General features: G+C 31.3%; 1 long non-coding RNA gene across 1 annotated transcript; it reads right to left on the reverse strand.

Annotated features, from left to right (window-relative positions):
* Positions 1-11,453: 11,453 nt before the first annotated feature.
* LOC145004917 (uncharacterized) lies at positions 11,454-14,045 on the reverse strand. Its single transcript, XR_013662461.1, has 2 exons — positions 12,122-14,045; positions 11,454-12,041 (listed from the first exon to the last, which is right to left on the reverse strand). It is a non-coding gene; the product is annotated as an uncharacterized LOC145004917 (long non-coding RNA).
* Positions 14,046-17,746: the final 3,701 nt, after the last annotated feature.

The following is a 17,746-nucleotide window of genomic DNA, read 5'->3' on the forward strand; positions in this document are numbered from 1 at the left end:
TTTTGTCCAAGACTGACAAGATTCTCTAAAAAACTTTGAAAACATAACAACTCTGCCCCCTATACTTTTAGCTCTATTTCTTTACATGGACTTGGAGATGAATAATCTCACACATTGTTGTGCTATATATATATATATATATATATATATATATATATATATATATATATATATATATATATATATATATATATATATATATATATATATATATATATATATATATATATATATATATATATATATGATCTTTTAAATATTTACTTTTTGGGGTAAGAAACTATTTATTTTATACATATTTAGTTATTTAACTTTTCTTATAAGGTGTTAAGCCTTAAATTTATATTTTTGTTTAAAACATGTCACTATTACTTGCAATAACAAGTAAAACTAGACATTACAATCGTATCGTGTTGTGTCAAAACAGTAAACAAGTTTAAATTGTTCGATCCTAATCCGACAAATTTAACTAATGTGTCATGTCATGCTAATCCGTTTATTTTTGTATCGAGTTCCGTATTATGGGTATACTGTTAAATATGTTTTGTTATGTGAGGTTGAAACGCTCAACATGTTAAAAAAATAGGAGTTTGGTAAGAGGATGGGAAAAAATAATAATTAAGAGGCGGAATAGATAAAATCGTAACAAGTTCAAATGATAAAATGGAAAGAGTAGGAGTGAGAGAGGTAGAAGACGAGATCACGAGGAGAGAGTGGTCAAAGAGATTATATAGTGTACAAGATAATGGAAAAACTAAAAATAAAGTATTGATCTAGACGGCTAAGTTATTTCCACATTACAAAACAACTAAATCAAAATGTTTTCTTTTACTTATGGTTTTGATTTTTGATATTTCTAGTTTATTTAAATAATTCAAAAAACTTGCATATAAATAAACATGTTATTTTTGAGTCATATTCGAATTGAAAATTTTAACCCTAACCTTACCCATTAAATTTGCGTATCATATCTTGTCAACTCGCTTATTTAAACGAGTTGAAATATTTTATCTACAACCGTTTATTTAGTATCAAGTTTGTGTCGTAGTTTTTGCCACCTCTAAGGTAAAACCTTTTTTGGGTGGTTTCAGTTCTACCTCCGAGGCTCCGACAACATTTATAGTTGTTAGAATATTATTATAAAATAGTCATAACGGAATGTCATATGCCTTTATTGTTTGTTTCGAGTAATTAAAGCGTGTATACATCATTTTGTAATTTAACTCTTTATACGAACTACATTTGGTTATTACAAGTAATGAAGTTTGTTTACTTTAGATTGTATGTGTTTGAGTATTGTGTTGTCTTTATGCAATTGTGGTTGCCAATTATACGAAAGAGGCTATTTGTGTATTGAATACAAACATTGCTTTTGTTTTGATGTCTAGTAAGTACATTTTGTTAATCTCTCCATGCCATACATGTCATGTGGTTGATTATTGGTTTTGTAGTCAGACGTGAGAGTATTTTCTAATATGTATTGTGTTGTACTTATGTGTGATTGATTAAATCTTTGAATTACTATAATTATGGTGGGAGTTTGTTTTGTGCTGAAAAAAATCGATTGATATAAACATTCGAACCATAATTCATGTTTTTAGCTACACAAACTTAAGCTCTTTGTTGTGTACGTTGCAATGATCTCATTTCGATGTACAACAAATCCATGTCTCATTGGTTGGAGGGATTAAACACTTGTGTGCTTTCCTGCTGCACTATTGTGATCTTTAATTGTACAAACAATCAAGAGGCTTTAAAGATCCTAAAATTTTAGCAAGAGAGACGATTTATATGCAACTACCCTTTAGATATGAGTTTACAACCTTGATCATTTAAAATTTAATAGATATTAACTTTTACACTACTAATTAATTGAAACGTACATTGGTTTTATTTTCTATAATAAACTTATATTTGCTTTATTCATGGTATAAAGATGATCCAATTATATGTAAAATGATAATATTTAAGTTCAAAATAAGTTTTTGTAGGAAATTCATAATTCATATGTAGTATTATAAAAAGATTAACAAAATTACCAAATGACACGCCAAAGTGCCAAAAAAATGAGTTTTTCAAAATTGATCAATGAGTCCGAGAAGGTCTTCTGCGAACTCATGCCAACGGTCATATATCGTAATTTTGTGTTTTGCAGAGTAATGATACTTCTAAGAACTTATCAGTATACATAGCAATAATTCATTTTTTATTTTTTTCATTTGGAATGTAGATTAGATTTTCTTTATCCTATCTATAAATAAAAATAAAAGTTAAAACTAAAATTCAAACAAAAATCTACATGCCAAATAAAAAAAATGAATTATCGAAATTTATACTTTCGAGTTCGCAAAACTAAGGTTCCATACCGCAAACTCACATTAATTACAAATAAGTCCTAATATTTTAATTGTTGTATGAGTCTGTAGCGGACCCTCTGCATACTTGTTGGTTATTTTTGAAAAGCTCATTTTTTTAATCGTTTATTGGCAGTTAATTGTGTCATTTGGTATTTTGGATAAAATTTATTTTCTAAAAGAGCAAAGTGGCATGAAATTCTACTTATAAACGTTTTAATAAAATCTAAAGACCGAAAGTATATTATGTAAAGTAGAAGGCGGTAGAATGATGAAGTCTCAAGAAGCAAAAGCATATTCCTCACCGAAAGTCCAACTCAAATTATAATATTACTTTTGCTCCTCGGAAACTTCCTCTACTTTACGATCATTTAATATTGGAAGCTTCATGGACCTAATAAATAAATAAATATAAAAATTATGATTTTTTTTTTCTAGAACACCTATCAAACACTTAGTAAATCCTATTCCTAAAATATAATGTTATTTATTATAAGTATTGAATCATCAACGTTTTAATTGTAACAATTCATTTCTGGTATGCATTTAATTATATATTATTCGTTTTATAAAGCTACTCGATGAGTTGGAAGCCCTAAACTCGTCGAGTAGAAATCCAATTTAACGCGAGATCTTAAGCCACCTACTCGACGAGTTAAGGGTCTTGACTCGACGAGTAGGGCTGCCAGGATGAAACCCTAATTTCGGGGTTTTGCACCGTATTTATGCCTCTTAATCCCCTCCCCTCAGCTTCATTTACAACCTCCAAGTCCCAAAACCCTAATCTACGAAAACCTAGTGCTTTGCTTGAGATTGTGAGCCTTTTGAGTGATACTTGGGTGTTTTTAAGCTTGTGGAAGAAGAGAAAGCAAGAGGGCTCAAGAGGGAAAGAGTAGATCCAGGAACTACTCATCATTTGCTACATTTTCGGGTAAGAAAGACCCAACCTTGCTCAATGGTTTCTTTGATCTATTCTTTTCATCTTTATGATGGTTTTTGTCCAAGTAAGCTAACATGTGAAGAATGGATGACCCAAGTGGGTATTCTTCCAGATCTAGGATCTTGAAGGACTATTATGGCATAAAGGTGCAAACTTTATGCCATAGGAGTCCCCATGCAAGCCATAGAGTGTCATTTTGGCCTTTTAGCCAAAGAGGCCATGCATGAAGGAAAAAATGGGAGCTTTGTTGTCCACGTAGTGTTAGGGGCTTAGATCTGTGTTTGTAAGTTCTAGTTTGGTGTATGGATTGCTTAAGAACCAAGTTTTAGGTCCCAAGGAGTTAGGGTTTGAGCTAAACCCATTAAGGAGGGGTAATAACGGGTAAAGTTGGAAATTTTACCCTTAAAAGGGCATTTCGAGGTTTATGTGAAGTATGAAGCTTGGATCTGAGGTGTAGGGGCTTAATCCATATAGATAACCCAAACAGACAAGGGAACTCGACGAGTCCAGAAGGGGACTCGACGAGTTGAGTCAATTTATCCCGATTTCGTACCAGGTATAACTCGACGAGTATGTGAAAGGACTCGGTGAGTTGACTCGGTTTATCATGAGTCTGAATAACATAGAAACTCGAGGAGTTAGGAGGTGACTCGATGAGTTGGGTCAAACTAGAAGTTGACCTTGACTTTGACTTTGACCTGAGCGTTGACTTTGACCACGGGTAAAATGATCATTTTACCCTTAGAAGGATTTTTAGTTTTGACTTAGTGTTTATTGTGAAATTATAGTCGGGGAGTAGCCAATATAGATTCCTCACACGAGAGTTCAACACCTTGTTTGAGAGGTGAGTTTTCCTCCAATAGAACAGGTCGAAGGCACCAAGGCTGGCCCGCATATGTATGATTAATAGTCGAGTGTGGGCGGGGCCCGTATCTCATAATAGCCGAGTGTGGGCGGGACCCGTATCTCATAGTATCCGAGTGTGGGCGGGGCCCGTATCTCATAGTTTTATTTGATTATGGATATATATATATATATATATATATATATATATATATAAATGACTGATTGATAGATTTAGTTATACTTGTATTCTGTGTGATATTTGTATGTATGTTTAGTAGCTAAGTGTGGGCGGGGCCCGTATCTCATAGTAGCTGATTGTGGGTAGTGCTCATATATCATAGCCAGCGGAATGTAGGCGGGGCCCGTATCTCCAAGATAGCAGGGCGTGGGCGGGGACCGTATCTCCTTGAGTGTGGGCGGGACTCATATCTCATAGTTGCATGTATATGTGTATGGTATGTGGTAGTTTGGGGAGACTCACTAAACTTCGTGCTTACAGTTTTCAGTTTTGGTTTTAGGTACTTCTGGTAGCAAGGGGAAGAGCTCGGGATGATTACAGTGCACACACCATTTGTTCATCCTGGGATGTTTATACTCTGATATATTTGATAAATGTTATGATATTTTTGAGATACATGACTTATGATTTATGTATGATTAATGATATTTATGGTTTTATTAATGACTTAAAAATGAAAATTTTAGATTGTATTTTTGGGATGTTACAAGTTGGTATCAGAGCCTTGGTTTGAGGGATTCGGACACACTTTCGAGTGTGTCTGAACTCAAACTGAGGACTTGGTATGAAAATTTTCAAAAGAAAATTATTTTTATAAAAAGAACTTTGAAAAGAGAAAAGAATTTTATAAAAGAGAAAAGGGTGTGGTGCATGTAATCAGCCGAGCTAAAGTAAGTACTCACAAATTACCCATATAAGTTTATGTTATGATATGTATATGAGAACTGCATGCTAGCTTAGTACTAAGGATCTAGGAAGGAAGCCTTATGTGTCTGTTATATGTGAATCAACTTTATGAACTGCATGCTAGTACATATTAGTCAGTATGATGGCCTGAATAGTATATGCTTGATTATGTTTACATCATAAATCTAGTTTCCTCCACTCAAATATCTGGTTTGTAAATAATTATTGGTTTCGTGTTTTACCCAAAGTATCGAGTATTTAAATTTTGGGAAATCGTTGTCGTAGACTAATTGTCTTTCATATTTTGGTTTAAATGGTCCCCGTGACTATTTTTTGCATTTATAGTTGTAGTTGTAATTTACCAGTCACTTTGGTACTTTAACCCACATTTGAAGGTAATACTATTGTGTCGAGTGCCAAGTCAGCGAGTGAGTCCGCATTGAGTCATAGACAAGCCAACTCGTCTTCCACTTAAACTGATTTAATACACGCATTAAATTCTACCAACCCACCTCCCTTAGAGGACAATGAAATGTCGATAGTTGTAACACCATGGTTTCTAGGTATTTACCCTTTTAACCTTGTTATAACGATTTTTGGCAATTTGGTCCAGACGGTAGGCGTTTAGCATTAAACGCCAGGCATTCTATGTTGGATGCTAGACGTTTGCACGCAGAGGCCAAACCTATAACATCCTAAAACTTAAGACCAGATTCTTAGATTAATAAATAAAATAAATAAAAGATGATTTATAAAGTTAAATTATTGAGGAATAAACATATCATTAGTTTATATGAAGTCTAGAAAGTTAGAAGTGGAAATAATAACATTTTTAAAAGTTAAAGGGGAAAAAGTGCCAAATTTACAAAGTTAGTTGACCAAACGGTTGACTCAATTAGTGGAAAGGACTACCAAAGTTAAATAATTTTTGGAAGAGGACTTGTTATGTCAATATTTAAGTCAAATGTTAAAATAAATGGAGTAATGGTAAAAATAGACAAAATGCATGAATTAGAGGGGCCAAATGTGAAAATGTGGGACATAAGATGCACACACTCTACCCTTATGGATGAAGAACGAATTTAAGCTCCAAAACCCTCTCCAATGGCGATTTTTCACCTTATTGGATCCTAGGGTTTGCTACAAGTAAAGTTTTGAGCATTCATGCAAAGGAAAGAAGAATCAAAAGTTTGCTAGGTATAACCTCTTTTCTTCTATCTCTAAATTTCGAATTCAAGGTTTGGGTAAAACCACCAATGTCGAAATTAGTATGATTCATTAATTAGGGTTTGGTTTTCAAACCTCCCTCGAGTTGTTTTGATGATCCCAACCTCAATCCAATCATCCCATTGATTGATTTGAGGATTTGGGTGAAAACCCTTATGAACCCTAGAAAACCCAAATTGATAATATGTCAATTAATAATGAAATGGGATTAGATTCTATGACCTAGATGATATTTAATAGCAAAAAAAAAAACAATTGGAATGCTCAAATTCATCCATGATGGTAAAATCAAGCACAAACATGAATTTTAGGTGACTTAGGGAAAAATATGAGGACATCAATGGATTTTATGCAATTTGGTATAATTGTTAAGCAAATTAAGTTCATCACCATAAATGGATGTTATTGGAATGATTTGAATTCAAAACATGAGGTGTTGCTTGATTCCCAGATAGATATATGGAATAATTGGCCATAAGGGTATTTTGGGAAATCTAGGGATAACTATAAGATGATTGACATATTGCAAGTGAATGACATTTATGAACATGAATTGACACTTTAGAGATGGAATTGGAACATAAAATAAAGGATATCTTGAGCTATAAGTGGTTCTAGTGATAGTTTTAGCCTAAAGGGCAATTTAGGAACATGGAATGGAATTGAGGATTCCATGATTAGATTATGCATTTTCATTGAGATTAATGGTGGTTTTATATGCTTGACAACTTTCATATGAGTGTTCAATAAATTAGGAACAATCCTTATGAGTTTTTAATGCTCAATTAAACAATTGGCAACTTAACCCTTCTTATGGAATATGAGAACCAATAAGTTTTTAAAAGGAGTTCAATGAGCACTTATGGATTAAGTGGAGTGCTTTTGAACAATTCCATCAACCAATAACACTAATATACAATATGGTTTTTTCATGGATGGAGTTCACTTGTATATACAAGTGATTAAAGTATTGTTATTAAATAATATAAACATATGTGTATATCATATATAAGTCTAACAATCATCAATTTAAACATTCTCCAACAACGAAACAAAACCCTAATTCATTCCCAAATTAAAGAATCGAGAATACATGATTACCTTTGCTTGAAGTTAAGAAATGATTAAGACTTGATACAAGGGATTAGAAGCTCTGAAGATTTGGTTGAAGTTTATCGGATGATCAAGACTTACTACAAGGGGATAGAAACTCTCAAATTTGGAGCATTTACCTAAAATCACATATTAAACCCGCTTTTCACCTCTAAAATGAAAAGTGTATAGAAAAAGCAAGAGTATATCATTGTTAGCAACTTGATATCAATTATCATTTTAAGTCGAAAAAGGCCTACAGAGGTTGCACAAAGCAGCCCCTTGTGGCTGTTTTGACAACACATACTGAGCCTAAATGAAATAATGACTCTATTTTTTGCTCTGGTTGTGACTGGTGTTCCCTCGCAGAGATGCTCGGGTCATGCAAGAGGCTAGAAAACAATAATTTCCAATTGTTTCATCAACCTTTACCCAAGCCTAATGGTCCTACAAGCAAGCATCAATCCAAGAGATAATAATAGCATATGAAGGGCCAAATGTCTAGAAGTGAAATACATACATGGAAAGAGTCTTCATCAAAACACTCATATTTAGTTCATGTATGACAAGTACACCATTAGCATGGTGCACTTACTAGAGGATTAACATATCTTTATGATATATATATATATATATATATATATATATATATATATATATATATATATATATATATATATATATATATATATGGTCCAGTTCCTATGTGGACTCATTTTAAAGTGAGAACTACTGACAACACCTTAAAAAAATTGAAAACAAATCTAAAAAAAATACAAATCATAATATCGAGCATAGATCTATGTCCGGAAGAAAAAAAAAATTAGAAAAAAGAAATTGCATCATTAAAATTGATATATGATTCAAATTTAATTATTTATTTTGCATAATTATGATCAATGATTCAATTTTAATGATTTAATTTTTTTTTTCCAATTTTTTTCTCCCGGACATAGATCTATACTCGATTTTATGGTTTGTATTTTTTTTAGATTTTTTTTTTCAATTTTTAAGGTGTCCTCACAAGTACTCACTTTAAAATGAGTTATCACCCGATCCTTATATATATATATATATATATATATATATATATATATATATATATATATATATATATATATATATATATATAGGGAGTTGTTTAAATGAAAATCACAAAAAATTAAGAACCCTAAGAACCTCCATTTCATAAGTAAATATGTATTATGAATGTTACCAAATATGTTAAAATCCTTTTTTTTTTTGTCTTTTTGGTAAGAAAATGGCAAATTCAAATTTTTTTAGTCTAATATTTTCCATTGATATGCTCATTTATATTTTAACACATTGTTTTTTTTTTATAAAATACAATTTTATACAATCAATTTACAGTTTAATACATAAAATTTATAACTTAATATAATATATTTTACAGTACTTCATAAACTCAAAGAAGTCAAACCCAAACTCTACCACCACCACCGCCACACGCCGCCACCAACCATCTGTTCGCAGGCATCCTTCTTTGCAAATCATATATATATATATATATATATATATATATATATATATATATATATATATATATATATATATATATATAGGGTAAAGTGAATATACCTAACAACCTTATATAAGCTTAGGTACCTAACATCATCAAACTACGTCATTTTGCATTAAATTTTCATTGCAATCATCCAAGGTTCTTAAACTTTATCCCTAAACTTGATTTACTTAAAAAAATTTGGAAATTCATCATTATATTTCTCCTACATCCTTTCATTTGTAGCGGTAGGATATGAAGCTCATAGGTGGTATTCAATAGAAAGACGTGATGTAAAAGAAAGATATTGTTGAAAGTCCAAAGATTTTGGAAGTAATCAAGTTATGGGGTTGACGTTTAAGAACCTTAGGCAATTACAATGTAAATATGATACAAATCGATGTAGTATTATGAAGTTAGGTACCTAAGCTTATATAAGGTTGTTAGGTATATTCACTTTACCTATATATATATATATATATATATATATATATATATATATATATATATAGGTTCAGGTTCATTTAAGAACATTCTAATTTTGTGAGACCGTGAGATCAAATCTAAAAATAATTTTAAAATGCAAAATAAATGGAAACATCCAAAAATTCTTTTTTTAAATATTATTTTCGGAACTTGAATTAACTAAAAAAAATAAAAAAAAATCCGTTTTTTTTGAAAAATAAGTGAAATATTCTAATACATATTATAAAAAATAGTTTTAAAATGCAGAATAAATGGAAAAAATCTAAATTTTTTTTTTTAAATATTATTTTCGGAACTTGATCTAACTAAAAAAAAAAATCCATTTTTTTTGAAAAATACGTGAAATATTCTAATAGAATATTACACTGACATATTCTAAAAAATAATTTTAAAATGCAAAATAAATGGAAAAATCCAAATATTCTTTTTTTAAATATTATTTTCGGAACTTGAATTAACTAAAAAAAATTAAAATAAAAATAAAAAAAATAAAAAATGCGTCTCACGGTCTCACAAAATTAGGCCGTCTCACATGAACCCAACCCTATATATATATATATATATATATATATATATATATATATATATATATATATATATATATATATATATATATATATATATAAATTCATGCAATGAGAGGTTAAATACTACATTCATAGTTTAATAAAACTATTAATTCACTCATTTAGAATTTAATACAAAATAATTATAAAAACTAATGTATTCTTATATACTTATACAACACAAAAAATAAATATATTTACAAAAGCATTATTTCAAAAATTCATATATAAATAATTTATATTTTAACCGTTAATGCACAACTTAATATAACCAAAAATTGTTTAATACATGCACTTCACAACTTTATATAATAAATTAACAATCTGATTCACTGAAATGTCTTACTATTAACTTAAAACTTATATTTATATTTTCAGATCTGGAGGCTAGTGCTTCTTTCAAAGTTTAATTTATATAACATTTACAATTTAAATTTTATATAATTTATTTAAAATTAGAAAAAAAACATATATGTATATAATGATTCTTTATTCTCATATTTCAAAAGCAAACACAAAATTTATAAAACAATTCACAGCTTAATATAGTCAATTCACACTTAATACAGTTAATTCACAATTTAATACGATCAATTCACAATTTAATACAATTAATTCACAACTTAATGCACTCAATTCACAGCTTAATACAGTCAATTCACAACTTAATACAGTCAATTCACAATTACTATACAAAATTCAAAGCTTAGTATAATAAATATACATTCAAGACTTTAATTCACAATTTAACAAAGCATTTTAGGAGTCTCATTCACAATTATAAACCTACTTGATTTTGTTGAAGCATTTCATAAACACCTTGTGTGAAACATACAAATTAACAATTTAATAGAGCATTTAAGAACTCTCATTCACAGTTTATTACAAGAGTTCATGACTAAATAATATTAATTAATTCATTTTCAATCAAAACTTACTTTAACATAACTAAATAATAGTTGAAACATTAAAACAACACAATTCACAACTTAAAAAAAATCACGTTATTTGAAAAAACTCTAACATTCTAAATTCAATTTACATCAGAATAATCATAAACATAAAGTATGAATAACAGTTTGATGCAAGTATTATAAAAATAAGTAAACACGCATGGATTCATAACTTTATATTTTGTAGAAATATTATAACAAATAAAAAAGCAAACTTGAAATCACAACTTAATAACATTTAAAACTTAAAACTAAGATTAACAAAAACAAACAACACATTAAAAATTTAAAGGTTAGATTTACACCTTAACAAAAAAAAAAAATTATTTTTTATCACATGGATCAAAATCAAAGCAAAACTTTTAAAATAAAAATGGCTTATACTATAATAATAATATATTCATGAAAAATCAAACTCAAAAGGACCAAATTGCAAATTTGATCCATGTGGTTATCAAAAAAATGTGGATAAAATCCAAAATCTTTTCAACTTACACCATTGGTTCAAAATTGAATTCTCTTTGTGGTTTTGGTCCTTAGAAAAGTTGAAATGATATTTTTTCCCTTTTACTTTTGTTTTTGAATTTCTTTACTATTGTTTTAACATTAAAAAAAGAACAAAAAAAGAAATTGGCCCACCCACACCTGTAAATAATATTCTACCCACCGATAACCCCTGCCCCTTCTTTTTTACATTCTTCATCTATTTGACTCTCTCTCCCCCTTCTCCTTCCCACCACCGCTATTGTTGTCTTCATCCCTTCGCTTTCTTTATGTTAAGCACTTTAACCTACAAAACTTACCTATGTTCATCATGTTCTTCACAACCACTGATCAAATATCAAAACACAAAAAAAAAAAAAAACATTTCACATGTTGATACACCTACCTGCAACTCAAAAAACAATTTCAACTCAAAAAATCCCACCTTCCCTGTATTTCTCTCTCTCTCTCTCTCTCTCTCTCTTATATTTGCAAAATCCCTTTTACAACACATTTAATATGATTGATGACTAAACCAAAATATCATGGAGTGGTGGGAGGTTAATCTAAACCATCCATGCTAGAAACCAACATGTAACATTTTTTGGAGCTAGCCATCCTCTCCGGAAAATGGTAGAAATTGATCTCTGAGACATGAAGCATAAAAAACTATGAGATGTATCAAAACAATAGGGAAGAAGTAAAAAACCGATTCCCATCCCCCAACCTGTTCATGTCTCTACCTCCTCCATTCCCTCATCCACTCTCCTGCTGTTGGTTACCCAAACACCAACATCCAACTGAAGAGAATTGGTTCATCAGGAATCCCTAAATTGAAGATGCGACACCAAACCTAATCAGGTAAAAATGAGATTTATTCGACGAAGATCATAGTTGAACCAAGCCCAACTTCTGATGAACATAATCAAGAAACCCCAAATAGCAAAATTAGGTTTTTGTCAATAGCTTCTCAACAATTGGAACTGATCAAGATGCAGCTCCTAAAGTACAAACAATCTTCATTTTCGGCCTTTAGATACCTACTAGTTGCGTGCTCTCGTCAGTCGTCATTTGATCCATATTCTTTTCGATCAATTGCCTTTGTTATATGCTCCTTGGAAAAACTGTTGGCACTTCCCTTATTTGCAGCTTGTACATCCATTGGGGACAATGAAATAAGTCGGTGTTGGAATCTCAACTTTTCTTATTGGTTCTGATTTCAGTATGTTTTGGTTTGTGATTAGGTGAAGAAGTTGTGAAGAGAACGACATGGTATCATGTTCCAAATTGGGGATTTAGGGCAGAAACAACGGGATAGATAGGGAAGATGGATGTAGAGAGAGAGAAAGAGAGAGAGAGAGAAGGGTAAATATGGCGAGGGTGGGCCATTTTCTTTTTTCTTTTTCATTTTCTTAAATTTTAAAAAAGAGTAAAGAAATTCAAAAATAAAATTAAAAGGGTAAAAAAATCATTTGAACTTTTCTAGGGACAAAAACCACAAAAAGAATTCGATTTTGAACCAATGGTGCAAGTTGACAATTTTTTGGATTCTATCCACATTTTTTCGATAACCACAAGTACTAATTTTGCAATTTAGTCAACTCAAAAGTATAATTAATAGTTTAAATTTTAAGATTTAAAATAGTAAAATTGAAACAAACAAATAATAAAATAAAAAATTATATATAAAGCAAAAGTAACGAAATAAAATGTGAAGCACGTATTATCTATCAAAAGTAGGTAAAGAGAAATAGTTAATTTCGCATGCCATGTCTTGATTAATTAATAATGCTTTTAATGGACTAGTGTAGTTGTAATAATAGAAATCAAACACATATGAATGTAAGTTGCTTAGTATCTACCCATAACATAATACCATTGATAAAGTTAAAAGAAAATATTAAAATATTACAAACTATCTTCTTTTTTTAAAAATAAAAGCTATAGTTTGGTCACTTACTATCACCAGTAAACCACCATCAAATGACTCCCTCTCCGGCAACATATATGAAGTTGCTTCTTCTCCGGGTACCTATGAGTGGCGAGCGGTGGGGATGGTCGTCGGAAATGAACAAGGTGGTTAAAGATGAGACGAAGTAGATCTGAAAAGAGACGATAGTGATGGATGATCGCGGCTCGTTAGAGCTCCTAGATCAGATATTTCCGCTCATCGGAGCTCGTAGATCTGGCATCGCGATTCACCAGAGCTCGTAGATCTGGACTTACCACTCACCGATGCTTGTAGATTTGTCCACAACTCTCGTTGGAGCTCGTGATCTGGCCTAACATGTCGATGATTTTGCAGTCATGGTCGTTGGTGGATGTTAACATAAAAAATCAACAGATCTCGAGATGTAAGAGGATAACGATAGTGGTAAATCTAGTGCATGTGGAGTAACAATAACATATCTGATGGCGACACCGGTGGTGCCGACTTAGATTCTGGCGAGCCGGTGGTGGGGCTGACATCAGAGGCGGCAACGATGACAAAAGGCTATCGGTGGTAGAAGGAGGAAGGAAAGGGAGAGAATTATATTTTTGAGAATTATGAAAGAATGATTCAAATGTAGATATGGATTTCAAGATCTGATTATTGTTTCGGAAAATAGGATAAGATTTTTTGTTAATTACAATCATGCCATTATGTTTTTAGTGACGAAAATGACATTTTTAAAATTTATAAATATGTATTTGAAAAATAATAAATATATCCTTAATTATAAATCAAAATGGGTTTTTAATATTTTTTTTTTCTCGTTTGAACCTTTATTTATATATATATATATATATATATATATATATATATATATATATATATATATATAGGGATAGGGAATATACATTACAACCCCACCTAAGCTTAGGTACTAAACCTCTAAAATATGTCGTTTTAACATGCTAAATATATCCGGTTTGGTTTCACTTGGTAAATATATCATTCTCCACAACATTTATTTCTTTCATTATCGTTTTATCATCTCCGTTTTCTTTCCTCAATTATCGTTTATTACTTCATCTAAGTGAACATTACTAAACCCTAAACCTATATCTAAACACTAAACACTAAACCCTAAACCCTAAATCCTAAACCCTAACCCTAAACCCTAAACCTTAACCCTAAACCCTAAACATAAACCTAAATGCTAAACCCTAAACCCTAAACTCTAAACCCTAAACCCTATTGTATCGATCTTGAATTTACATTGTGAAGTATTAATCGTGAATCCATTAACCGTAATCTTTATATAGTAAAACAATGTATTTTCAAGAGGTTTAGTACCTAAACCCTATATATATATATATATATATATATATATATATATATATATATATATATATATATATATATATATATATATATATATATATATATATATAAGGGTGGAAAGACATTTTGGTAGAAGATATCCGAGGGAGGGATGGTTGGTTGTATATATTGGGCTTCATTGAAGATTGATTTAGGTTCTTAAGGTATGTCCTTTGTTTGATCCAACGATTTGGCACATAGTGCAAATGTCGAAGCTCAAGGTAACATTTATGCTATTGTGTTGGGAATGCGTTTATTCCATTATGTGTGTTTTTTCTTTTTGGGCGGGGGCTGTAGACAGTGGCGGAACTAAGAATTTTGATATGGGGTACAAACATTGTTAATATATATTATATATAGTTATCAGATATCGAGCATTAAACAACATGTTATAATCTCTTTAGTTGGGGTACAATTACCTGAAACATGTTTACAAAAAATATTATATATATATATATATATATATATATATATATATATATATATAACAATTTTTAGGGGTACTGTAGTACCCCTAACGCCCCATTTAGCTCCGCCACTGATTGTAGATATGCAATGTTACCATTTCATGACCCTTATAATCTTTGGAGACAATCGACCTCCACTACATGTTTGATGTTGTGCTATGGGCACTGATTGTGTGGCACTTGTCGGACTTTTGGAATTACAAATGTTTTGTTGAACTTCCACCTTCCCTATTCAACACTGAATGTGTTGAATAACACAATGATGGACATCAGATTGAAGGGAGTGGTGCCACTGAAACCGCACTCCCTTCACCACCACATAAGCGCTACGTCATTTTTTACCACACTAGTGTGGTTTCTTGCCACACCAACGGAGTGATGTCATACTTTTATTCTCTTTTTTTAGCTATTTTAATTTAATAAAACTTTTTTTTAACAAAAAAACATAATTTTAAAAAGATAATATTTCATTAACTAAAAATACAAATGCCATACACTACTTAACTTAAAAAAAAACCTATAAATTTAGAAAGGCATATTAAAAACATAAATCCTACAACTTAATTAAAAAAAAAACACACCAAACGATTAAAAACTTAAAAAAAAACTAGAAATTAGCCACGATATACGTAACTTGTTTTCACTTCCTCCTTCATCGCCAAAATAACTTGAAGCTCGTCCTCGGTCATATTCGATGTATCCATCGCTAGTAATCGCATGTCACTCTCCCTTTGTTTCCGAAACTCTCTTTCAGAAGCAATTTATAAAATCTTGTCCATTCTATCTTTTATACCATTCATGTCGGCCCCTATTTCTTTCAACTCATCTGAATTCGACGCTTTGCCTTTGCTTTTTGCTTTGTCTCTTCCCATTGGTCGGGAAGGTGGTGAAATTAGAACAGGTTCATCTTCGTTCAGATCAAATTGAACACAAGCACCTGATGTAATGTGGTCGGACTCAAATGTTCTGCTGTGTTTTGAACCACTTTCAATATGCTCATCTGATGTTTTACTACTTTCCATTTATTGGTATCTTTCACAAAATTCCAAACTTCAAGAAACTTGAAAGCCTTCAGATTTTCTTTTTGATACACTTTCAACGCTTTCTTCAAAATCACTTCATCGCTTTCTCCAATTTTTCATTGACGTTTCATGTTGTTATACAAATCATTAAAGAATATGATTTCCTTGTTCATCTTCCCTCATTTGGAGTACACTTGATGTTTTGAACGGTATTCTCTAAGGTTTATTCCTTTATGGAATCTATGTAAAACGCGAATCCAAAAGCGATCATGCTTTTGGTCTTTTCCAACCTTCACATCTTCTGAAATATCGATCCAAGATTGTGCTAACACTAACACTTCTAGGTGTTCCCAACATTTAGCTTCCGCCTTCTCTTTTCTTTTAGTTGCTGCTCGAGTGAGTTGAGTTTCTGTAACGAATTCCGGTTCGGAATCAGAAACGACCGTTTCTGGTTGTGTTTGTGTTTGTTGAACAAACTCGGGTTGAGATAAAAAATCAAATGGATTAAAATCTATGTCGGGTTGTGGTAGTGTTTGTGGTAGTGGTGGTGTTTGTGATAGTGGTTGTGCTGGTCGTGGAAAATATGGAAGCATATTGCCGTAGTGGTAATACGGAAGTGAAAAAAATCGGTTGATCAAATGAAGGTATTAGGGTTATGGTGTTTCTAAATGGTGTTTTTTCTTTGCTGGTGCGTTTGGAAGATGACATTTTCAAAAAAAATGGAGGAAAAGAGAGTAAAAGTGTAAGGATTTTGGTTGAATGTGGAGTAAAAAATTGTAAAGTTAAAATAAATAAATTCGGACGCAAGGACCGTTCAACAGTCAAAAGTTGGAGCAACCAATCACAATCGCAGTCATTTCTAGCCACACTGCGGTTTTGGCTGCAGGAAACCGCACCCTGGGGGCGGTGTTTGTGGTCCAGGTGGCACCAATGCGGTTCCAAACTGCACTTCACACCCAACAGCCTTAGGCCATCTACAATAGGAGTTTAATGAGAGTTTAATATCAAAGAGCTTCTAGCCCAACGATATTTGGTGTTGCCCTCCCTTCTTGAGGTTGAGGGTTCAAGTCCTGCCCTGGACATAAGTGAATTTAAGGTGTAGTTTACGAGTAAATTAGATTTGCCGTTTCAAAAAAAAAATTATAGTTTAATAGAATAAATTTGAATATAATATAGAGGAGAGAGAATGTGGAGTTGAAACAGCATTCAAAGGTTGAATAGAATGTGTAGTGAAAAGTTTTGGATTTTTTTAAGAATTTAATTGAATATATATAGTTTCTACCCTAGTTGCCACTCTATTCAACTTAAATTAAGTCATCCCTTGTCAAAGTTGTAGATTGCCGGTTGTTCATTTATAAATGATCTTGTAACCTCCGTTTAATTATTGATCGACGTATGTATATGTCTTACTCTGTCAGATTGTAGAACCATGTAAATGTCTGTTTATTGTTTGTTGCGTTTGCAAATATTTGATATCTCTTTGGGTTTGCTTTTTCGCATTAATGTTGGATATATTTGGTTTCTTTGGATAAATAAGTCTTTTACCCATTCGTTCA

Source organism: Lactuca saligna, chromosome 7 (assembly GCF_052625555.1).
Source record: "Lactuca saligna cultivar CGN05327 chromosome 7, ASM5262555v1, whole genome shotgun sequence".
Lineage (NCBI taxonomy): Eukaryota > Viridiplantae > Streptophyta > Magnoliopsida > Asterales > Asteraceae > Lactuca > Lactuca saligna.